The 25,777-nt window shown below is 39.8% G+C and overlaps 1 long non-coding RNA gene across 2 annotated transcripts in view; it reads right to left on the minus strand.

The window, feature by feature from the left end:
- Window positions 1-349: 349 nt before the first annotated feature.
- LOC121663707 overlaps window positions 350-25,777 on the minus strand; it is a 34,890-nt gene continuing 9,462 nt past the window's right edge. Inside the window, exons 2-5 of one of the 2 annotated variants that reach the window (XR_006015731.1) lie at window positions 21,430-21,529; window positions 21,187-21,328; window positions 8,989-9,022; window positions 350-1,619 (exon numbers count right to left, since the gene is read on the minus strand). This is a non-coding gene — a long non-coding RNA (uncharacterized LOC121663707). The remainder of the gene's footprint in view (window positions 1,620-8,988; window positions 9,023-21,186; window positions 21,329-21,429; window positions 21,530-25,777) is intronic. The other variant, XR_006015730.1, reaches the window with a different exon arrangement.

Consider the following 25,777-nt stretch of genomic DNA (forward strand, 5'->3'; position numbering starts at 1 on the left):
AGATAGAGAGGAAAACACATCTGAAATAAGTCTTCACGGTCAAAGCAAAGAAGAAAGTTTCAATATTTATTACTTGGTTTGTTCCTGAGTGGTGGTTTAATGGAAGAATTCAATCTCTGAGACTTCCAATTTGGCACTTTTCAGGTGAAATTTTCATTACTAGTCTAATTTTTTCCAGGTGCACTTCTGCAGCTGCGAGGTATTGTGCCATAATTTAGCACCTGCAGCTCTTTCTAACAGCAAGAATTTCCAGCCAGGAAAACAAAGGTTGGGTCCAACCTTGATTTAAATAAATAAAATTTTAAAAAACAACCCCTCATGAAAAGAGCAACAACAACGTGCTTTTAAAGAAGGTTTAATCAAGCAAAAGTGTTAGCAATACAATACTCTTTGTTGAAAACCTTTAACAAAAAGAGGAAGGAATCTCCATGTATTGCATTTTAAAGGATTTTCTACAAGACTGTTCGTTTGCTTAATTGTTACTCCTCTTTGTAGAAAAATCTCACCCATTTGTTAATTTGTTTCTTTTCTTCTTATGCCTGACAAACAGCTCTAACCATGTTAAATTGTTTGCTTGTGATAGGGGAAAGGGTTTTTTCATTTATGCCTGTGAAGTTAGCTGAAAGTCTTAGAAACGTGAAATTTATAGTGAGTTCAAAACAGGCGAATTACACTCCAAGTAAGTGTTGGCAGCTCTTTATCTTTTCCTTGTTTTCCATATTTAATTCCACCCTTGAAAGATGGAATATGCATCATTTCCCCATCGTCTCTCTGTGGTTCACATTGAGTGAAGTGTTTTGAATTAATTATGTTAAATTATTAATAGCTCAAGATTTGAAAACATTACAGGATTTGAGTAATGTTTTATCAGGCAGTAGCTGTATGATAATTCTGGCGTTTTCACAGAGTAGAGTACACTTCCAGCTGATAGGTAAAAATTATGACTATATGCTGAAAGCACTGAGTTCATTTCATTGTGAAGCATAATAAAGTAATGAACGTTTAAGCTGCATATTAGGAAAAAGCTCCTGTTAATGAATAGACTCTGGGAGAAACAATGAAAGCAGCGTTTCTTAGGTCATGTAAAATGAACTGTACAGATATATAGAATACAGAACAGCTCCATAGCAGTAGGGACATGAATGGCATAAGAAGTCTCTTCTGCATCTAATTCCTGTGATTCTCTGATACCAAATATTATCTGGTAAATCACCTCTATCTGTCAATAATTAACTGATGGCTAACTTGCAGCTCATTTGTCAAGGAAAATAGAAAATGCTGTTACCACTAGGCCCTCAAAACACAGCTTTGAACTGCTAGAATTATTCTAGCATAAAGGGCCAAATACAAAGTTTATCTTCTGTTAAATCTCCCTGACATTTTAACTAGGGCAATAAAATAAATGGTCATCTAAATCAAACTGTATTAATTTCAAGTATTATTTTGAACCCATTTTATGGCTGTACAACCATCCACGAGCATTTAAGAGAGCAGTGAGACAGCTGACAAAAGACCCTAGAATTAGTTCTATAATTATTTGCACAGGCAAAATGGCTTCTTTCCACAGTCAGGCCACAGTGTTCATCTTGATACATTTCACCAGCCTCATGTAATAAACCCTGTGGAGGAATTAAAGAGCCAAGAAATATAGGTTAGATTCGCAAGACAGACACCGGCACTTAGCACTCATTTAAATTCCCCCTGCTGTTTGCATCCTGCCTCCCCTGCTCTGACTCTGGCTCCCTGGCTGCCTGTGCTTCCCTGCTGGGAGCTGGGGACCCAGGCTCAGGCCACTCCTCCACTTGGGCAGGGACTTATGCCATTTCTCAGGAGAGCTGCCCTACCCAGGGTTGACATAGTTCCTGTTTCTTGTGTTAAGCGACCAGCTATTAAAAGAGTGGAGGGGGGCTTAACTTTCCTTAAGTTGATTTTGCCTTGCTGTGATACTTGAAGTCTCCCGGTGAATAAGGTCTTTGTACAGAAGCATTGGCAGGTGGTGGCTTGGAACCTGCTTTTCTCACTATAAGGAGAAGCCTCAAGCACCCAGCTTTGAGCTGTGGTTTTCTTAAGAAGGCAGAGTGCCTAAAAGCTGTGTGTGGCATGACCTAAATCTTCCCGGTGGATCCAGACCCATCTGAGTAACAAGCCTTAGTATAAGAGACAAAATATGTATACATCTGTCCGTGTATATCTAACCATAAAGGACTGTATTTTCTAAGGTATTTAGACATCTGTTGAGTCATGTAACTGCTAAAGTGATTTTCAAATACACCTTAGTAGTTTTGACAGCCAGTTTTTATTTCAAAGAGTTATTTAGACAGCCAGTGAGATTTTCAGTGTTTATCTATTTCTCTGAGTATTGTACTGAAAAACCCAGCCCAGAGTCTTTTGCAGGGAGAAGCATGATGCTATTAATATGCATCTATAACATTAAAACACCCATTCACTGACCATTTTACAATGTATTCTCTAAGTCTTGGCATCTGATTCCGTGTTCACAAGGACTCATGCAGGAATGGGCTTTCCCAAGACAATCTACGTATTCTCCAAAAGAAGCAAATGTTTTACTCCTCTTCTAGCCACTAAGTTCAGGTTGTTTCACCACTTTCACTCTTGGTAGCTGGTATTTCAACTCTGCCTCCTTCATTGCTAGACCTTCCTGTATGTTAGACATTTCCCAGGGACCCAGCACAACCAGTTAAGCTTGAGAAGAAGCAGAACCAATACCTCACTTTTGAATCCTTAGCTTATATAGTACCCACACTGGAGCACACTATCCTTTTTCTGACATCCTAACCTGCTATTTTTGAGGGAGGAAAGAAAAAGGGGGGAATTCTTTCAAGGCCTATAATTAAAATTTATTGTCATACTACACATAGAAATGCAGGGAGTCATAGCTCTCTTCCATTTATGTTGTTACTTCACAGTGTCCCAAGTGTTTGTGATCAATCAGGATACAGGCTGGTAGAACTGAAGCAGTCTGCTCTGTGGTTGCCTTTAGTTCAAGCTCTCTTTGTCTTGTAATTAGCTGGAGTGAATACATCTCCCCAGCAGCACACTGTGCACCACAACATGCTTTGGAATGAGGTGCAGGACTGGAAATAAAAGCATTTTACTTGGGGTGCCAAAGAGCCTACTGTAGGTGCAACACTGAAATTCACTTATTATAATCCTTCTTGCCTAATTAATTCCATTGATACATTCAAGTTCATCAGAGTTCTGTTGACAGTCTTTAACAAAGGGTTTTTTCCTTTTTTTTCTTTTGTTTAAACTGGAATAGTTTTATTAGCTTGTTTACTTCAGAACAACATGCCACCTTTGATTAAACTCCATGTGGATTTATAACTATGTCCTCCCCATGTTTCTGTGACCTTTACGGCACATCTGATAAAAATAAAAGGTCATGGATTCCAAAAGAACTGGTTCTAATAATAATGTCAGGCAGGCTCCCCAGAAAGTGTGTGATTTCCCTTCTTTCTTTTCTTCCTTTCTTTTTTTCTTCCAATCTCTCTCTCTTTTTCTGCTTTTTCAAAGATGAAAATTAACATGAATAAAATTAATGGTTTAATTTTGCAGGAGAAAGAAGAGGGTTTACAGTGCTCCACCAGGGAAAAGGGCTTTTGTCTTTGTTGATGACCTAAACATGCCTGCCAAGGAGAAATATGGTGCCCAGCCTCCCATTGAACTGCTGCAGCAATGGATTGACCATGGCTACTGGTTTGACAGGTGCAATAAATATTAATTAGTGTGCTTGGCTACAGAGGAGTAATGATATACACTGTTTCTCTGAAGCGTTAAATTGTAGTGTTAGTCTTTTATAATTCCTCATCTTCTCAGTCACAACAGGAAAACACTCTGAGTTACACGACTCCCTGTACAGGGAAAGGAATAAAGGCTTATATGTTGCAGTGAATTACAGCATGAGAATGCCAAGCCTATATGGGAGAAAGGCACAACATGCATTTTCGTGTTTTTAAGAAAACACCGTCAGTATTTAAGCCAGCACAAAAGACTTTCAAATAAATTTTTAGCTCCTGGTTGTTAAGGACTGAAACAAAATAATTTGTCTTTCAGCAAATGACTTTGAGGTTGGAATGCAGCTGAAGATGCTTTTCTAAAGTGCAGTCAGTGTTTAGAAGAAGAGTGTGTAATAGACTCAGGCACTTTTCTGCATGATTTGTGGTAATACTGGTTGTTAGAAAGACTTCAAATTCTCCCTTTTTTATGCCTCATATATATGAACATAAAATAAGTATCTATTGTTTAAGAGTGAGCCTACTTAATCCACAGATTTAAAAAAAAACCCTAAATTGGAACAGGAAAAGTAAAATAGCACCTAGTCTTGCACTTAGCCTTTGCAGAGCTCAGCTATTAGAAAAATGTAACCCTACTTTATGATACACTTAATTATATACACCTAAGGTATAAAGCAGCTACACTTTAACCAAAATAATGGGCTGTTAATTAAGAACTGGTGCTTCTTGCATGATTTATTATTATTCTAGTTTGCAATTATGCTTAAACCTCTCATTAGACACATTACTATACTGAAAATCTTGTTTTCTAGTAATGCATGTTTAACATTGTATTACAATTTTACATGGCAGTCTCAGACTGTGATCCCTCTGTGCTTTTCAGGAGAGAGGCATGAAAGTTGACAGGTACTGTCTGCATTTCAATTGGAACTCCTACCTTTCTCTTTACCCTAAATCAAATAAAATAAAGGCTTCAGCTTTTCTGTAGTGCAATACAAAAGAGTAAGGAAATAGAAAATGAGAAATGTGGGTGTTTTCAAATCTGATGTTTTCTCAAAATCATAGAAGGTTTCTTAATATTTTCAAAGTGAATTTGCACTTGAAGCTTAAAGCATTAGGTAGAACCTTTTTACCATTTTATACTGAGCTTGGGATAGTGTGATTGAAATGCATGGAATTTTCCTGCTCCGAAGTCCCTTGTTTTCTGACAAATACAGAGCAAAAAAAGCAGAGTTTCTTTCCTTATAGGAACAATAAGACTTTTCATTGTCAGAAATGCTCATCCTCCCCTATCCTCAGTGTAAGCCATGAGATGGAGGTTAGGAAGAAGCAGATGGGGACAATGAGAAAACAAACTCATGCCATTTGAAACACAAAGGTTTTGCTCCTTTATATACTCAGAATTACTTGAGCTTGTGGGTGCACCTTGTCACTTGTCAGCCTGTCTGGATGAGCAATATACACAGAAAGAACAATTCAAGCAAGATGGTCTTCACTGCTTAAAAACAACAAAGCATTAGTTACCTGGGAGGCAGGAAGACTGGCATGTTTTTTCCCCCAACAACAGTTTATAACAAGCAAATATTTGCTGATAATGTCTGACAATATAGCCACAGGAAGAAGCAGATGAGGTAATTCTAGGTAGTATCCTTTACTGTCAGAGGGAACCATGGCTTTCTAAGGTGATTAAACTGTTGGTGGCAAAGCCATTGAGGATGCTAAATAGGAAAGATTTGCTAGTAAAAGACCCACTACTGCTTCAGAGGCTGTTTTCTGTCATACTATCTGCAAGGTTACTGCAGACAAGAAGAAAAGTTCCTGATTTCTTGCAGGTAAGAAGTTCCAAGGAAATCATGCTCCCATGTTTTCATTATCAGTCAGCTCCTGCTCCCTGAGAACTTGTGAGCCAGTTTTGACACAGCGATTGCAGTCTCAGAGATGTCAAAGCATCCCAAACACAGAAGGTGTGACCCCAGTGAGGGATGGATGAGAGTGGTGCAGAAGTGGGCCCACGTGTTGTGTGGTGGGGTATTGTGGAGAGAGGGCTATAGGGGACATGTTAGGGAACCTGAAGCTGTAGAACTGGATGAAGTGGTGAAAGGTCCCTTGGTTTCCCAGTCTATGAAACAAGTAATTTTCATTCTAACAAATATTCAAGAGAGCTTTGCGGCTACTTGCCTGGACATTCTGCTTCACGGCATATTTGCATTTCTCTACTGGTCTGTCTTTCTGTAAGTTTCAGTCCCCTAAAGATCCCCCTCCAAACTGCTGGAGCCCAGCATATCAAGCTCAGACTACCTTGAACATTCCCAAACACCTCTGTCAGAGGGAAAAGCAGATGGTATAAACTCATTCATATCAGAATTATCCCACATGAAGACTCCTCAATTAATTGCCAGCTGGGTGTGAGTAGCTCCATCACCTTTGCACTGTCCACACAGGTGAAGGAGCAGGAGCCAAGACCTAATATCCGACCTCTTGAATAGCCTCCATCTGGCAGAGGACCACTGTTGAAGCTCCTTTGAGGAAGCTCCCTCCATGACAGAAGTAACATGGCACTCTTTAAAGGGGATAGTGAACTGCCAGAAGGAATTAACAAACATGACTCACTTTCTTGCAGCTAAGGGTGTCACGACTTTTAATCTCCTTTCTGGGAGTTTGTTTAAAACCTCTTTTGAACCCATGGGTACACTTGTGTTTGCTTGTCTAGGTTTATTTGTTTGCATCTCTGTGCATCGCTTTCAAGCCTGCTGGGGGTTTGTCTTGAATAATGAAATGCTTAGACGAACACATAGATGCCCTGTGCAAATGAGGTGTAGGAGGGGGAATCACAGTGCAGTAATGAGGGAAAGAAGATCTAAGCTTAGTTTTGGATGATGAAGCCTTGCTGGCTGCAGCCACACGTATCACCAGCAGAAGACAGGTGTACTCCACAGGAGAAGCAGAATAAATCTGATTCTGAGCAGTATCATTATCCTTTTGCATCCACAGCATGTTCGTCGGTGTGTTCATTCGTACATCTGTTGTATACCAAGGTCTTTGTACTCCAGCAGGCCTTGAGTTATGCAAGCAGTTGCAGGTCTACACCTAATAGACCATATGTTGCAAACTGGCTCTGAAGTGCCAAAATAAGGAACGTGAAACAGAAAGCTGAACTGTGATAGGGGTGAAGAAATGCATGGGATGTGCGGAAATGAAAAGGAACAAATCCTGCCTTAAGATACATACTGTGAGGTGGGTAGCTTTCCCCATAATGACAGAACCCTGTTTTTTCCTGACACAAGGAAAAAACCCACTTGTGTGAATCTCTTTTTGCTTTGCTTTCTCTCTCATTTGTCTTCCTCCCTGTATGTGAGCCTTGATTGCCTCATTTACCGGTACTGGCCCTGACAAAAATGGTATTAAAAAGGTTAAATTTAAATGCAGTATAGCACAGTCTGATCTCTTTCAGAAGGAGCTTCTACAGCCAATGGTTGAGCAGGCAGTCTTATGTCCTCAATTTATATTGCTTTAAAACTATGGCTTTTCCATAACGCAGTTTTAGTGGTCAGTGAGAAACTTAGTGGATATGTTTCTTAGATGGATCACTCCTGATTTTGGAAGTTTTTTCATTAAGCAGGAACCGGCCTTTGAACTTGGTGTGAAGGAATGTGTAAGGGATGAATTTCATAAAGGAAGATGTGTTCACTGGGTCCTTTGTAGATCACACGGGTGGTTGAATTACTGGGCTGTTTGACTCAACCAATCTGAGACAGTCATGTTCACCTCCAGGTAGAGTAAGAATTTGTGGTCCCTCCCAGGGCAGGCAAACACACAAATGGCAGGTCTTGTTGGGGATGAGCAAATGAAACTAGTTCAGCTAGACAAAGATGACAGAAGGCTTTCCTGACACACTTCTTGCATCCACATATCCCCTAAGACCCAGGAGATATTACACAACACAAAGGTCAGAATTCTGGCACATTCTGTGCAGTATTTTCCCTTCCTGTAAATATCACACAGGTATCCTGCTTTAATCAAGAAGCAGCTGTTCATCTGTCCACTACTTGCTTCTAATCACTTTAAGAAGAAACAGGTGCATTTGTATATATTTATCTCTGTTTCTCTCTCTCTCTGTCTGTATATATATGCATGTACATGTATATATGTATGATTATAGTTAATATAACATCATACAATATGAAGTAGATCTGTGGATGTTTGTGCCATTTTATGTAGATATGAACACAGTAGGGAAGCAATCCACCATGTGGGACTTTCCATCATAACAGTTTTTCATCGAATCAACAGGTTTTCTTTCATTTATTTCATTAGGACAAGTCTTTTCCCCCTCCATGTCCATCCCTTAAGAATCCTGTGGCTTTGTTTGAAGACTGCAGCAGAGTCTAACCCAGAGATAGCTGGAGTCTGTTCATTTTGGTAAGGGATAAAAAATCCTAACTCACCAGCTATGCCTGGTGAGGACAAGAGGTCTAGAGCGTTACAGTTGGCATTGCAGACCTGTGCAACTGTACTCAGAACAGACAGGCAAGTGCTGCTCTGCCCGGCTGTCAGGGCTGAGCCTGAGGGTGGACTTCCTGCTGTCTCCACTGATGCTCATGAGAAGCAGCTTGAAGCTACTGGAAGGACATTCACAGCAACACAGGGCTTTGCATGGGCTTTGCATGAGCTGCAAATCCTGCCTAAGAATCTGTGCAAATGCTTAGTTATCTGTGCCATTTTGTTGTCTGTGCTGCTTGAGCTGTCCCAGTTAAATAGTGTTACCCGAGCTAATTCGTTTAATATGGGTTCAAGCATGTCTCTGGAGATGGTAGTCACAGCAGTGTCTGTGGAGCAAAGCAATCCCAAGGATTTACACATCTGGGGTTTGGGGTTTTAGTCCAGTTAATGAACAAAAAGATGTCATGAAATGTGGAAAACTTGGGTGGAGATTGACTGACATCTCTGCAACTTTTCATCTTCTACATCCTGTCCCTATACCCATTGCTCCTCTGTTCCTACACTGCCTATTTTCCCCCTTGCTTTCTTTTCAACCTCTGTTTTTTAAAAATGAACCCCCCAGGTCACACTTTTTCAATTTTAGATATAGCATTTCATACTCTTCTCTCTCATGTGGTTCTGAGAAGTCATAGATGTGAAACCAACATTTGGTCCCTGGCAATTGTCCCTACCTTCTCCAGGCTGAACTCAGTGTTCAATCCCCAATGTGGACAGAGAAAATAAGCTGAGTTACCTGAAAAAGGATTGTTGCAAATGGTTCGGATTCTCTGTAGGGCACAGAAGAAAAAGAAAAACATTTTCCCCTTACTCCTCATGAAATAGACACTATAAATCTTGCTAAAGCAATAAAATATTTCAGCAGCTTCTGAAGATGTAAAATTTATTATTTCTTCATGCAGTCATATTATCATGAGATTATGAAGTTACATTTATTTATATCGTACTTTTAAAATTGCCAGAGCTAAATGTGTAGTCTATTTATACTTGATCTATTAATGAGAGAACTTACTTGATGGGCACAAAAATAGGAAAAGAAAAATATGTTTCAGTTCCTTCTCGGATTTTAGGTTTTGGAGAATATTTATACATAGGAAAGTTTCAGAGTTTTAATTTTTTAGCCCCCCATCATCTAATGTGCTATTTTAGAAGTATGGAAGAGAGTGCACCGTTCTTCTGTTGCTTGCAATTCCACCTGAGAAAGTTGGTTCAAACTGTGCAAAGGATAGGAAAGGGGAGACAAAATTAATCTCAGAAACTTTTCTTTCTCTCGATTTGCACCTTGCCACTGAGTTTGCAAAACCTCTGTGTACTCTGAGCTACAATGGAAACAGGTGCATCTCTGCGCATTCCTTAATTTCTGATTTACAGGAGGTTTGAATGTACTCCTCCATCCCTGCCTATGATGATAGAGCTTGTACAGTCTGTACAAGATTTAGGTGTGTTTTTCTCCTCTGTCCCTCTTCTCAGTGGCCTTGTCACACACAAATCCTTCCTTACATGATGCAAAATGACACCGTTTGTGCTGTCCTGGTGAGTTCTTCAGATAGCTACCAGGCAGTTGCTGATTGTTACTTGCCCTCAAAGGCAGCACCCAAAGGGCCCCTTGATTTCTCACAGTCAGTGCAAAACTGGACAAGGATTCGAGCTGTACTTCTCTCTCTTCTTCTCTTGATCTCAATTTCTTTTGGTTTCTGTAATGTATTTTATCCACCACTCTTTGTTACTTCCCTTGGTATCTTACCATCCCCCCATAGTTTGAAAATACAGACTCTTGGAGGTCACTGATGAATGAACAGCACTTAAAAGTTATATATAAAACCCAAAATTATTGTCTCTGAAATGATGGTTTCAGAAGTGTTAGTCTAACGTTTTGGGAGCGTGGTTATTTCTACTCATTACATCAGTGCTCTTGGAAAACTGCGTAAGCATTTAGAAAGAAGATTGAGATACACAAACAAGACCATATATTCAGCCCTATCATAATTATTTTAGTTCTATTACTCACTGAACAGGACTGTCAGTGTCAGACATTTTTAACAGCAAGAACCAAAGTCTTGCCAAGAAATTAAGGTAGTTTTTTTCAAGAATTAAGAACTATTCTGTGATTTAAAAGACATTAAAACAAATCCTGATAAACAAAAGAAATCACTAAAATGAGTAGCTGGAACTTTTTAAATAAATCTTTTCCATTGAAAAGCGATGAAACATAATACTATTTGGTTTCTGGGCTTGTTTTTGTTTTGTTTTTTCTATTTAATTTTTATAACAAAATGCTCTATATTCACTTACTCTGTTATTGCTCTAGTAATACCTGCTGGTTTATTTCCTAGTCAGAAGTTCTTGCAAACTCAAAAGTATAATTATATATAGCCTTATAGTGTGTGTATAGCCTTATACACATCATGAAACACACACCTTGAGTCAGAATCTTGTTTACCTTCTCCAGTGTGTTTTCATAGTCAGTTTGGGAGCATTTCAGAGACAAAGAAGGGGGCTGACTATAGAGCAAGGTTACACTTTGGTAATTTACCTTTGAAATGAAGCATTCTTGATCAAATGGTAGCTTAAAAAAGCCAGTCTGCTTACAGCCTCATAACATGGTGGGTGACTTGAACGAGTCTTCCTATGAGCAAAGGAGCACAATGTGAAGCCATGAAGGTGGTGTGACACTGGAACAGTTTCCCACAAAATTTGTGGGTATCCCATCCGTGGACGTGTTCAAGGCCAGGCTGGATGGGCCTTTGTGCAGCCTGGTCTAGAGGAAGGTGTTCTTGCCCACTGCAGGAGGGTTGGGACCAGATGATCTTTAAAATCCCTTCCAACCCAAACCATTCTGTGACCGTATGATTCTGTGAAGGACAGGTTTATTTCACAGCCCAAGAAGAGAGGGACACAGAAGGAGGTCCAAGGATGGAGAAAAAGATGTTTCCTGAATGCTTTAAAAGAATCTGATGCTTCAAATTGATAAGAAAACTGATTCAGAGAGCAGCAGGTAGGAGTTGGGATACTTTATAGGTATATATTTCTTGTGCAATCTTTATGTGCACAATATTTTCAGAGCAGCGTGGTTAGAAACCTCTGCAAGTCCTGTTGGATTTCTTGATTATTGCACACTTGTGGAGAATTGCATGGCAAATCAAAAAGCCTGCAAGTCTTGTACAATGGTGAAGTCTAAGGTTAAGCAGTGAAAGATGATCAGTTGTCCTGAGAGCATGGCAATCATACCCTGTGCCCCTGTCTCTGTAAGAGGCAAAAGGGAGACTGTGCAAAGGAAGCCTGACAGGGAATCAGAAAACATGGAGTTGCCAAGCACAGCCCAAGCATGAATTAACATTTATATTAATTTTATTTGAGAATTCTCACCAACAGTTAATAGCCATTTGCAGGGGAAAAACAGTGATCCAACTAACTCTGGCAATTGGTAATCTTGTGTGTCAGGGAAGAAAAGTACCTTGATCTCTCACCCCCACTCAGATTCTGCTGCCCCTCTCTCATTGCTCTCTGCCTTTAGCCCTGCTAGGTTGGGTTGGCAATCAAACTGTCAGAGAGCACCACGTTTCAGATCACAGCAGCGACTCTCTGTCTTCTGCTTTTTTCATGCATGAATAGAACCGTGCAATCCTCTCACAGCAAGCCATAAAGAAGCTGAACCACCAGATGGACTGGTCTAGCACCAGTCATGCTGCACTTTTCTACAGCTCAGACTTCATCAACTTCTGCCCTCATCCCAGCATCCCCCCAACCTCGCCTCACAAGGTTTTAGTTTTATAACTGCAACAAAAATGTGATGAGTCTTTCAAGCCTTCTGACGCTGCAGTCCAGGGTCTTTCCTTGCCCAGTGTATATTTTCAGCTGAAATTTAGCAGCAGTATTTTGGATAACACAGTTTCAGATCTCTGACAGGGACATGTTTTGATGACTTGAGTTACACACTGCTACTATGGTAGGGGGTAGGGAGAAGAGGAAAGGGAGACAAAAGGAAGAGTTTCTCTGAGAAGGGATGAAAGAGAATGAGTTAACTAAATTGCTGCCAGGGCTTTTTAAACAAAATAAAAGAAGCAAGCAAAACAAAAGCAAGGGACAAGTACTGATTTTCAAGAGGGAGACTGCAAATTTTTAGTAAAAAAGAGCCTAAATCTCTGCTCTGTTATTCTGGTGTAGTTGTGGGCAGTGATGATGGCAAAGGCACCTAAGCAAAGTTTCAGAGGAAGGAGTTAGGTCCAGTTTAGGAGGAGAGGGAAAGGGGGCAGCTGGGCTAGTACAAACATGGCTGCATGCACAGACTCCCCTACAACTGGTACTGCATGTTACAAAATGATGGCCTTTACTGGGGAAACAGTGCCCAGTAAACTCCAGTGCCTTGGAGGACACGTGGGTGAAGCACATTCTCCTGAATGGTGGGTCTGCCTCTCTGAAGGCAGGCAGGAGGATGGGAGAAAGCAATTTATTCCTTTAATGTTTTTCCTCTGTCTGATTGGCAGACCAGAAATTAGGCCTGTTCCAGTAATTTCTCTGAGAATGCAAATCTTAATTCACTGTTTGTTAAATGCTTAACTAACGTCTGAGGTCATTATTTTAAACTCGAGCTGCCAGAATAAACACTGTCAGGAATCCATTTACTTTAGAGAATAGCTCTTCCTGACAGCAGCAGAGATGCAAACAGTTACCTTTTAATACCAGGCTGTGAAAAGCTCGGCCCCCAGCCCAGCTCCCCACTTTCTCTTGCAGTAAACGGCATCGCCTGTCCTTATTCTGTGCTATGACTCTATTCTGCTTTCTGAGGCACTCTTAATAGCACAGGGATAGCATGGTGTGCTTTAAGTTCTCCATTCAAGAGAGTTTGTGATGGGAGAGCAGGCAAATTCATTGGGTTTGAGGTTTTGGCAAGGACATGAAAGAAAAATTAAGTCATTTTTGGTTTTGGTGTAAGAAGGCAGGGCTGTGGTACAGGTCAAGGACAAGTTCTTGGTTGCAGCTATGGCCCCTCCTGGTGGTGGAAGACAAACAGGTCTCCCTGCCCTTTTTTGATGGAATCCCCACAGATGCCTTCCCTAACCAAAACAGGACAAGTGTCTTTCCTAACAAGGTCCTTTCTTCAGGAGCTGACTGAGCATTTTGATGCAGAGTTGACTCTTTTCTGAAATCATATCCAAGCTTAAAAGCTTAGCAACCATGTATCTTCCTTTCTCTGACCATATTGACAAAAATATGAACCAAATTCTGTTTCAAGGGTTTGGACCCCAAGGAAGTGAATGGGGCTTCTGCATTTGTGCAGAAGTAAGAAAATAGTACTATGATTATACGATTTTTACAATCAATATAACAAAAATCCCTCATAGGCATTCATTAAAATAATTTCTCAATAGTTTTCAGGGTTTTAAACCATGTATTAGCTATTTCTTACATTTAGGTCATAACCAAAGTCTGTTTAATGTACTAATCTACAGCCAAAAGTAACTATGAGTGAGAGTTTTGATGGGAAGAAATAATACTTTCACTGTAGGCAAATGCAGCATGCCCTGCTAAGTTCTCAGTTAACTTGATATATAGCCCTTTTCAGAAAAAGGGAATTGTCTCTAAATTGTTGCCTTATTTTATCCTTCAGTGGGAATAAAATTGGCCTATAAGAATGAAAAATTTTAATACATCTCTATTACAATGTGCTCTCCTAATTGATATTGAACTTCCCTGTGGTACCTGAAATGCGAGAAATTATTTCAGCATTTCAGGATTTGAGCTAAGAGAAATGGGAAACGGAGAGAAAGTTTGGCACCAAAAAAGGTGGTGGGGAAGAGTAGGGATTGGCAGCATGTATGGCTTCATTATCAAATAAAGAAAATGGTTTTTACAAGGGGAGAAAGTATAAAACAGTGTGAGATTGAAATGGAGATGATAAATAGCTTTAGTAGGAGAGAAATAGAAAAAAAACCATATGGAGTAAGGAAAAACTCCTCTTTAGAGTTTCTAAAGAGGAAGGACATCCTTTCAGTGAGCTAGCTAGGTGAACAAGCTTTGGGAATGGATTTGGTTGGGAAAGTAGCTCATGTCCAGCAAGATCCAATGAGGTGCTACAACACCCTGTTGGAAGGTCAGAGGCTCTGGAAAACAGACAGTGCCAGAACCCTGCCAAGAAACAGCTCTGCAGGTGGCAGTGTCCTACAAAGAGATAAGATTCAAGGAATTCCTGAACTTAGTTGAAGCACATCTTGGTGGGTTTTTTTAGCTTGTCTTGCCTCCCCTTCATTTTATGAAGTCCAAAATATCCTAAACTCCACTGTGCCAAGCAAGCAGAGACACACTCCTCCAATGCAAGCAGTGCTTGACTACCCAATGGGCTGGATACAAGATAATGTTGTGTGCTGATAATACAACCCCAAATGTATTTATCTTGCAACAGAGCACCAGGTAAGTAATTAATTAAAAAGATGATACATACAGCTTTCTTGAAATGGGGAACAGCATTAGTTCTGAAACATAAGATTAAAATTTAGTAAAGATATTCAACATTATGTGGAAAGCCTGGTTGATTACAGTTTTTCAAAAGTCTAGTCCCATCGTTGTAAACAGAACAAGGTAATAATGAGGCTCTCTGTCACTGTGTCATAATGGAACACAGAGGGCAAAACTTCACTGCACTCTTTTGACTCCCCTTCCATCAATGTGAGCGAGATAAACACAGGGATCCAAACCACTCCATCAGTTTCTGGATGTGTATTTCAGTTTTTTGGTGGAAAATTCGTTCTTTTTCTGCAACTATGGAGGGAAACCACCGAGACAGGAGAACCCTCAAACATGAGCAAAGAAGACTGTAGATAATTTTTCACAAAGTGGTGTGCAGGTTTGATATGCAGGCCTTAAACAACTTGAATGAGGTGTGGTTTTTTTCCTGTTTAGCCTTGTTTGTATGTATCATTCATCCACATTCTTTGGCAGTTGTGGAGCTACTTGGAAGACAGTACTGCAGCTAGTTGCTGAGTTTTGTCTCTGAAACCTTCCTGAGCTGAATTTGGGCACAGCCTGAAGTAACATAGAGTAAATTCAGTTCTCTAACTTCATTCCATACAGGACATAAAAGGTCTGAATTATTTCTCTGCTTTGCCAGGTTAACTTCAGATTCTCTACATTATTTGTGACTGATGTGCATGTAAAGGGAGGGGAAGGAGTTTTGGCATGCACACTAAAAAATGAGAAATCATACTTTGCAAAGAGTGGGAATAATACTTTTTTTTTTTTTCATTTCTATTTTTTTCTTTCATAATCAATGCAATCCCTGGCTATGCAAGTCCTTGTTTCTGGGCCCTGACATCCAGCCAACAGAGGGAGCACTAGTTTAATTATAAAACCCAATTTCCTCCATTGCCAATGTTGCTGCTGGCTGCACAGATAAGAAGGTCATTACAGAAAAGATGTGCAAGCCTTTCCCCTAAGAACTGGTGGTGGACAAAACCATTGCCAGTGGTACAAAAAGAAAACCTAGTGAGGAATCATTTACAAGCCATTGTGTGCACGGGGCACATAAAAAGGGACACAAACACACACAAATGTGAAGCATTGCCCGTTAAAACAAGTGGTGCCTCCCAGGGTGCAGCCCAGTCCTGGAGTTCAGCTGCTACCCATGAACAAGCAGAGCCCCCCGAGCCAGTGCAACCCTGTACTGGATCTGGGGCCATCTGTCACCTCATTTACTAGAACTGGTTAAAAAAGAGATGAAATTCTTTGCAGAGTCCTTCTGGTGAATTTTGGCATTTTTTTCAGTGAGGACTTAATTGCAAATCTTATTTATCCAGTCTATAGGTCTGTCACTCTCTGCATGGTAATATGGCAGTAAACTACAACTGTGAGCTAAAAAACCAAACGGAGCCAAATGAAGTTTTGCATGCTTCTTTGTTTTCTTCTTTCTAAAAGAGCTCTTTAGTATTGTTTTGACAGGCAGGTGTACTCAGAGATTTCAACTCCCTCAATATTTTTTCATGTTCAGGGTTTACTTGCCTGCATCTTTAATTCAGGTTTATTCTTTCCATAGTTCTGAAGAAGAAATTAAATGCATCAAATCTATACATACATATCTATATCTCCTAAGAATTGTGTTTGTATGAAATTGGAAACTTTTAATTAGGAAATGCTCTGGTCCTGAAATCTACTGAAGAAATGAATAGGGACACTTTTCACAGAGAATTCACAACACTGTAGGGAGACAAACACGGTTGTATCAAAGGAGCCCTGTGGATAAACTCATCTCTGCTTGCCTGGTTTTTTGGTTGGTTTTTTTTGTTTGTTTGTTTGTTTGTTTGTTTTGGTGGTGCAGGCCCCTGCACAATATAACACAAGTAGGAAAATAAGGCCCTGAGGTAATAAGACAACTGCATATGGCCAACACTGAGCAAAAGTTGGGTTTTATTTGGATTTGTGGTCCTTCAGAAAAACCTTCCCTCCTGCTGATTAGAGGCTTATCTCTCTGGCTTCTCTAGCATAATTTTTCAGTCTTTCTCTCTGTAAAGGCTGGCAGAGCCCTTAAAAATACCTGGAAAACATAAAGCAAGAAGGAAAATTGGGGAAGATGCAAACAGGAGGTTGATAATGTAGGATGTAACACCTAAGAACAATGAAAATAGCAGAGAAAGCTGTATATGGATTAAAAAGAAAGTAGTCTTCATGCTGAAATTTTATTTCATTTTATCACTTCTTCAAATTGATTCCCTTTCTCTTATGTTTTGATTACATCCATATTTATTCTGTTGACTGATCTGACTTATAGCTTCTCTGGCTTGATTGTCTAGAAACATGATCAAGGGGAGATGTTTTTAACTCTGGAAAGTTTTCTTTCACACACATTTATCACTCTCCCTGGAGACCGAGGACACAAGGAATGGGGGATACATCCAAGCACAGTTTATCACCAAAAGATTCCTAAGATCTGCACACATTTCTAAACAAGATTTAGCTGAACTCTTGACTGACAGGCTAGAGCTTCTGTTTGATATCAGTGTACCCAGTTTCTGCTGATAAACCTGAGCTCTAATGTGGTGCGTTGAAATATCAATATTGATGTACTTTTAATTTTTTTTAAAACTTTTAAAATCTTCTCTTATTCCATTTCTCACCTTTCTTCTATTCCATTACAATTTTGGGCAACAACATACATGAATAACCAAGAAGTGGCTGCTGTTTATGTAAATCTTCTTACACCTTCCCCAGAAAGGATTTTTCAGCATACTTTCTGGGTAGTATGTTCAGTTTGAAATAGCTAAATGTAATCCATGTATTTTTGTGATTCTGTAAGTAGAAATCTGTATTCACAAGGAAAAAAAACCAGGGGATGGAGGGTGGAGGGAGGAGGATTTGCGAGTGGAAGAATCTGTTTGTATGATGCTTGTTACACTCCTGGATATGAGCATAGTTCAAATGATGAAATGACAATGCAGTTTAGACATCCATTTGAAATTATAGTGCCCTGGCACATGGAGGACAGGGCAGCTGAGGCTGTCCCCTGCATTGTGCTGTGCTTTGAAAAGGGTCAAAGGCAAGGAAGGTCAAGCTGGTACACAAGGTCTTTCAGTGTTTTGTACCAACCCAATAGAAAGCAAGAACACCAGAAACTGAGGCTCGATTTGAAATAAACTGCTGAGCACTGTGGGCCAATGTGCAAACACATACTTTTGTGCCAGGCACCCTTACCTCCCCTCATTTCCTACTGTCAATTTCTTAGTACTTTCTTTGCAGGAAAGCAAACTTATATGAGGACAAAGCTCAGAATGAGTTTTTTCTCTAAGGAAAACTTTAAAAAGTCCAGCCCCAGCTTGCAAATATCTCAGATTCAGAAAAGTGTCCGTATTTGAAAAGGTTGAAAAGTTACATGGCAATTATTTGATACCTTGGAATTTGAAGGCTGCAGGTTTCTTAAAAACACATTACATAAGTATATTCTTTAGGAATCAGTGCCACCCCTAGAGCATCCACCAGCCAGCTTTCCATTATGACCGAAAATGTTATGAAGATGAAAACCCCAGCCCTTCACCCAAGGGGACTTCTTGCTGAATGTGAACTTTCCAATCTGCTTTCAACTTGCATTGTTGCAATCATTTCTAACTAGCCTTGTAATTTTTACTTCTGTAAGGCTGCCTCATGAATCCTCTTTGCACCACATAAATAGTTAGTGTAAGAGCTTAGCACTCACATACACTATTTTGTTCTTTCCCACCTTGTCTGAACTCTGCCATTTCGGTCAGCAGCCAGCAGTAGAAAGTTTTTGATCAAACTAAAAATCCTCACATTTAAGTGGAGTTTGTTTTGTGAAAGTTGAGGGAACAGGCTGAGGAGTTAATACACCCACTCATCATCTAACCTTGACACTGGCTCACACAAAAGTACAAGTGAATAAAACTACATAATTTTCTGCTACTTTCTGGAGGCTTTGAGATCATTGGTCCTGGGATTTGCTCTTACACTCCAACTGTCGCTAGCATACTTGTGTGATTATTGTACATAATAATTGATTTTGACAGATTCATATTTGCTGGGTTTTTTTATTGATTGGTAAGGAGTGATTTTATTGAAGGTAGAAAAGTACCTGAAGCTATTGAAGGGACATGAAAGTTAATGCAACTATGGGTACAGGAAATCTACTGGGTCCTTTGTGATAAAGTTGTAGACAGTCAAAGCTGGTACAGAGGGAACTTTCCTTCCACACTTTTGAAGGTAATGAGAAAATCAGCTAATGATTTCAGCCAAATCCTCAAAGCCTTGGAGCTTCTAACAGCAAAAATGTTATGAAAGATGCACTGATGCTTCTTTATTTGGCTTGTTTGATTTTTAACTTGGTGAGTCCAAAATACGTTCAGGTAAATGAAATTCTGCCCTTGGAACACACATTGTACAATGCAGTCAAAATTGCTAATGGTAGTGGAGAAATGAGGTGTTCAGTCCAGGTCCCTGTAAGCTTAATTTCATTTCACAAGTCATTACTGCTAGTCTGCTCTATGGTTTCTGAGACAGAAGCAGTCACCCATTCATTTATTGTTGATGTTATTCAGAATTTGCTTTGAACTGTTAAACGATCAACAGTTACCACACAACTGAAAGGCCATAACTTCCCCGTGGTTCTTCTTTTAAAGGGAAAGAAATTACATGGTTTCAACTTAGTGATGCTGCCTGCAAAATATTCAGCTAAATCTGTGAGCTATGAAATACCCTCCCCTGCTGAGGATGAAGTCAACAAACATGGCAACCACGCAGCCACTGTGTTAAACAAAGCTTCTCTGGCTGTGTCAAGAGGATGTGTTCGATAGTTAAATCAGTTAAAATAGGGAGGGAGTTCATCTCATTTTTGGTAGTCCTTGCAGTGGATCTTAGCATCATGCAATAATGCAGGAAGAGACCAGCAACATGAGGAAAAAATATATTTCATGACAATTCATGTCTTCAGGCAAGCTCACTGCTGAGAAATGAAAACAGATGTGCAGTTTGTAAAGGTCTAGAGAGCCACTTTTGATGAATGAATAATGGGACAACACCAAAAGCACATTCCTTGAAATCATGGGACACCTGATAGAGGTTCCTGCATTTTGGAGGTTTCATGACATTCGAGAGAGATTTTGCACAGAAAGTGAGTTGACATGTTATTCATAGTTCACCACTGATGAGCTATGATCTACTGAGCAAACAAACTGAAGATAGCAGGCCCTCAGCTCACCATCAGACTTGCTCACTGGCAGGTCAGAGAATTACAAAATGGTTTGGGTTGGAAGTCACCTTTGAAGATCAACTAGTCCAACCCTCCTGCTATGGAAGGGACAACTTTCACCAGAGAAGGTTGCTCAAAGCCCCATCCACCCTGGCCTTGAACACTTCCAGGGATACAGCATCCACAACTTCTCTGGGCAACTTGTTTCAGTGTCTCAAGGTCCTCGTGGTAAAGAATTTCTTCTTTATATCCAATCTAAATATAGTCTCTTGCAGTTTAAAACCATTCTCTCTTGCAGTTTAAAACCATTATCTCTTGTCCTGCCCCTACAGGCCTTGGTAAAAGTCTTTTTGTATTGAAAGGCTGCAACAAGGTCCCCAGCACCTACTTTTCTCCAGGCTGAACAACCCCAACTCTCAGCCCTTTTACAGGAGAGAGGTGTTCGAGTTCTCTTGTTATTTTTTTCTGAGATTTAAACAGGAAAACTCCCTGAAATGATTTTCTCTGATATTTCTTTTCTCATGTCTTTCAAATCCTGAGACTTTTCTAACTCTGTTTTTTCCTCTCTATTTATCACCTCTCCAACAACCTGGTCTCCTTTTAAAAATGGTCTCATTTCTTCTGCTTCTAAAGGGTAGTAGCATTTTGTGGTTGCAAGGGAAGCATTTCTCTGCAATGGAAAGATGACAGATACAGGCAGACTGAGCTGCAGATATACATGGATATGGCTATTGCTCTTCCTAGTGGCTTGATGAGTTATCCCAGGTGATAACTCTAGGATTATGTATGGTTGGGACTTCTCGGCAAGGTGATGACTCTATCACAAGATGGCATTCTTCTACTTGTGTTTTAAGTCATTTGTCTCATCCAGGGTATGGGGGAATCAGGGTGGACCTATGACTAGAAATCTACCACAAGTATTGCCATAGAGATTAAAGGTTACCACAGTTTTGCAAAAAGGCAGTTCCTAGAGGTTATCTAGTTTTACCTGTGTTTGGACTTTGATGGCTGAGTAATAGCGACAGTGTAACTCCCTGGGAATCAATCACTGGATTCTTGAGACCTTTTGGAAGGTACTCAGTCACTCATGCAAACTCTGAACGAGGAGAACACCTCAGCTCATCTAGCAAAGTCACGTAGCAAAATGTGGTAAGACGGTGCAGGGCTTAGCGGGGAACCTTCAGCTTTTGAAGAGCTACTGAAAAGCCAAGTCAATCTTATCTGTTCACAGGTAGAAATGTTTTGTCTCACCTGGAGCTTCTCATCCTTTTCTCTGTAGCTTAACAGGTAGGCCAGAAATGGTCTTTGGAAAGTGTTGAGGTTGTGGTAACTATTTCCACTGAGTATCTCAGACTCAGTGACTCTGATGAACGTACTTGGTTTCTTCTCTTTTCTGGGGAAAAAAAAAATTAAAGTAAGAAAAACTATTCTGAAACCTCCAAATAAAATGTCTCTGAAAGGTGGTGTATTACTATGGAAAAAGAAAGAACTCACCAAAACTGAAGCTGAATACAAAACCAGTCAAGGGGGAGTCAGAAGGGCCTGTGTCTCCATGCCAGAAGGACAGAAAGGGCTGACAGTGGGGCACGTGGTTCTTCCAGGGTGACACCACAGATGGAGAAGAAATGCAATTTACTACTCAAGGCTTATTACAGACCTAGTGTACTTTCCTGCTAGGTATGTCAACATTACTAAATGGCAAGGAGAATTACTGGAAGTTGCATTGTTTTATTAAAGTGTTTCAGTCAATGTAATACACTCTGGATTTTAGGAGCAAATTAATGTCTCCAGCCAAGTTTTCCATTTTGCATAAGCACAAGGTTAATTTGCATGGTTTGGCTGGCAACATGCATGCTCCAGGTGATTAAATCCTAGCTGTAAAACCCCTATCATTATAGTACACTATAGCTCGTAATTGTGTCCGGGTGCGTGTGTCAAGAGCAGTCTCAGGCTTGTCCATGTACTTTTTCATCCTTTTATTGATTCCTCGGCACCTAAAAAGCCACAGCTGCTTCCATTTCAGGGGATGTACTATAGTTCTTCTTTTAAAACAGTATGACACAGTTCAGTAGCTGGACTGTGCTGCAGAGCTGGGACTGCTAGATAGCTTGTTTTTAATTTTCTCCACAGGAAAGAGTAATGTGTAACTTCTCAGCAGAGTAACTGTCACAAAGAAAGAGGATAGAATAAAAGGCATATTTTGGCTCATGTCAAGATAAAACTGAACAAAAAAAATCTCTCTCACAGTTCTGTCTTTAAAATGCTGAAACTGAATTTATATCAAGATTTTTGGTTCAAATGAGAAACCGGCCTCAGACGCTCATTGGAGATTTTGGAACAATTCAATCTTCCCAAGATTTTCAGTGTGTTGGTTTCTGTATTTTGATTCAAACGGATCTCTAATTAACACTGTAAAAGGTTCCCGTAAAGAAATCACTATCAGCAGAGAGGGATGATGCAAGCATAGGGAAGAATAGTCAATTGGGGAAGAACTTCATTACACTTTTACACTTCGCAAAGTGCCTTTCACCAATGTCTGGGTGGCAATCTTAGCACTCGTGGGCAAGGCTAGCAGGGCGCTCTGAAGCAATAGGGACTTGACCTCGTTGCTTTATTTGCTAAAAATGTTTTAACAACTGCTTTTAGACATTCTGCTAGCATTAGAAGTAGTGATTTCTTTTTAATTAAAATCTCTTAAAAACTGATGTGACAGGATTCTCTGGAAAAAAAAAAGAAAAAAGAAAAGAACTGGCAAATCAATTAACTAAACTAGAAGGTCAGTTTTAAAATCCTGCTGCAGCCTAATTAAGTCCTAGGCACTGACATTTTTGGCTAAAGATTGCAACCATAGTAATTAGTGTTGCAGGAAATTTCCATATGCCATTGTGCCAAATGAATGAGAGTATTTCATAATTGTTCCTGTAGGACTTCTTGCAAATAGCTGGGAGGGACATGATCCTATTGTAGGAAATATGCAAAGGCAATGTAGTATTTTCATTCCTATAATAGAGGCTCTCCAGGTCAGTAGTGTGAAGGAAAGAAAAGTCTAATACATGATAGGAATATTATAAATTATTGTAATATTGGTCTCTCCTTATTATTGCCTATTTAAAGAAACAACCACTATTTAAATAAATAGGGCAAGCTGTTAGTCAAAAGGCTGTGGATAAATACCTGCTGAATATGCAATTAAAAATCATGATAGTGAAAAATTTTATATGATAAAACAAAAGACGCTGCTGATTATTTTATTTGCATATATTTTAGCTAATTCCACAGAGAGATTTTTTTTTACTTTTTTAATCATTAACTTTTCCAGGACTGCTAAGGATTTGTTAAATGTCAGGCAATAAAATTAAAATGTCAGTATATGACATATGGGTCAAGTAGACTTAATAAACTTGAACTACATAATTCCACATTTATGTCTAGATTTTCCTTTTCTACTGAAAAATATGGTGAAAATGTGGTAAAAGTATGAAATATTTTTTGTACAGTTCACATGGCTTATGAATACAATGGACTGAGTCATTAAGATCTTTCTCTTCTCATAACACTGTGCAAACTTCACTCAAAGGGAAAAAGACTGCTCCCTTCTTGAGGGGTACTGCTACAAGAGGATGATTTTTGTAGCTTTTCTTTAACAAATCTGTCTCTTCAGCGAAAATTAAAATGCCAGAATAAGAAAATTACCGATTTACCCCATAAATAACATGAGTAAAAGATAAATTACTGTTTCACATGAGAAACAAAAAGATAATTCTGCCATGCAGAAGGACCAGCCTAAATTCACGGATCTTGTATGTGTGCCTGAAATGGTGCTCTCAGATGGCCCAGCTTCATCTTCTTGTTCTAAGGCACTGCTCATTACTATTATGTCCCTCTTTCATTCTCCACAAAAGTGTGATGATTAGCACTTGGAAAAATAGTTGACAGCCTTCTCTGTGGTCAGCTAAACTGCAAAATGCTCAGCAGTGAATCACCGTATGAGAAACTTTCAGAGTGTCTACAAGCCCTGCTGGCCTAATGTCCTCAAGTCTCCACAGTAAGCCTGCAGTTTCTTCTTTCAAAGACTAATGTGATGGTCTGTGACTGACTGTGGCAATCAAAGAGCATTCAGGTGCATGTAGAGAACAATTTTCTGGTTGATCTGTTCTTTCAGGTGAACTCATTCAGTGAAATGACATTTCGTGCTTCTCTTAGAAAATTTCAGTATTTTTTTTATTTTATTGCAGGTGGAGAATATGTGTTTTTCAAGCTATTGTTTCAGGCTCTATGCAAACTTAAGTCTTCTCACAGTAAAATCTGGTGTAAGAGTGAAGAGCAGGTGAGGATAAACTGGAGTCATAATGGCAGATTTTCAGGCACATATGGTCTTCTAAAATTCAAGAAGTGGACAAAGGGCAAGTGTATTTTAGCTGCCAGGTGATCCAAATTTTGCACAGGATCTTGAAGCTTTGGGAGATTTCCACAAAGCTCATTCCATGGCACTGTCCAATCTGTAGCCTACACTAACAATTTTTGAGCTACACTAGCAATTTTCCTATGCAACCAGTCTCCCCTAAACCTCAGAGTGCTTTGGCTTTGGGGATGGGGGGTGGTCCAGCTAAAGTGATGGGGGGCTTCCTACTCCAGGAAGAAATGCAGTTTGGGATAAAAAAAAAAGTGTGTTCCAGTGCTAAATATTGTACAAACATGCTTCTAAGTAGAAATAAAATTGACAAGCCTAGGTAGATTTTACAAATATAGTGGCAGATGTTTTTTCTGGGTGCAACAGCATTGATTTTCCCTTTAGGGAACTTAGTTCAGCAACAACCTCCCTCACCACCCATGAGACATATGCCCATCACATCCTCTGCTACGTCAGTGGGTCATTATCCTTCCAATAAGCGAAAGGAAATTTGCTCTTGTGGCATCAAAATGAGCTGTTGATCACAATATAGCATTCAGTTTCCCAATAAGGCCATCTTTTTTTTTTATTTTACTTCATTAGTGAACACCTTTTTCCTCCTCTAGGAATAACCCCCCCAGGCTTTTTAAACACTCAGGCAGAGGAGGAGGCTATTCTTTCCCTGTACTTATCACCCAGAACTGGAGTCCTGTATTTCTGCCAACATTTCAACTACAGGACAAAATCTCAACAAAAGTGGGCTTCTGATCTGCTGGGACACAAGAGTCAAATTCAGGACCAAATTTGTGGCAACCGATATTTTTTCCAATGGCAAATATTGCTCTTTACTTGATTTTGCTGTTGGGAGACACCATCACTGGAATGCTTTTATGTCAGCCAATTAGCAATATTGGATTAGGTCACAGAGCAAGGAAATTTTGTAATAGATCTTCTGTACAACACTAGGACAGGTACCTCACAACTCTGGTGTTTATTTCCTCAGCCCAAAATGGCAACACTGATGCTAAGCCATCCCTGCATCATACACAGTTTGTATATGATGAGGGTACCTACACTGTTTTATAGGCTTTGAAGTCTGGGAGGAGAAGAGGAGAAGACCCTGGAAGGACTTTGATGAGCACAATTTCTCCTTTTGCAGCTTTCAAAGCACCACAATATATTCTCACAAAAGACCTGTTTATATGAAGCCGTCTGACAACATTTTCAGCACAAGTGTATATCTAATGCAGGTATGGTGGTACAGTCTCTGGATTTTGAGTGCACATTTAAAATGGAAAAAAACTTTCAATATCTTCAAATAACAGCAGGATGCTGGATAATTTACATTGTGCCTCATGCAGGCAGGCATAAAATCCAGCACCCTGAAACTGTGCCTGCCACACACTGAGTGCTAAGAACTTACTTGTGTTTGTAGAGTGTTTGAGAGAAGAG

Source organism: Corvus kubaryi, unplaced genomic scaffold, assembly GCF_017639235.1.
Source record: "Corvus kubaryi isolate FWS band 111438036 unplaced genomic scaffold, C.kubaryi_AGA036_p1.0 129, whole genome shotgun sequence".
Lineage (NCBI taxonomy): Eukaryota > Metazoa > Chordata > Aves > Passeriformes > Corvidae > Corvus > Corvus kubaryi.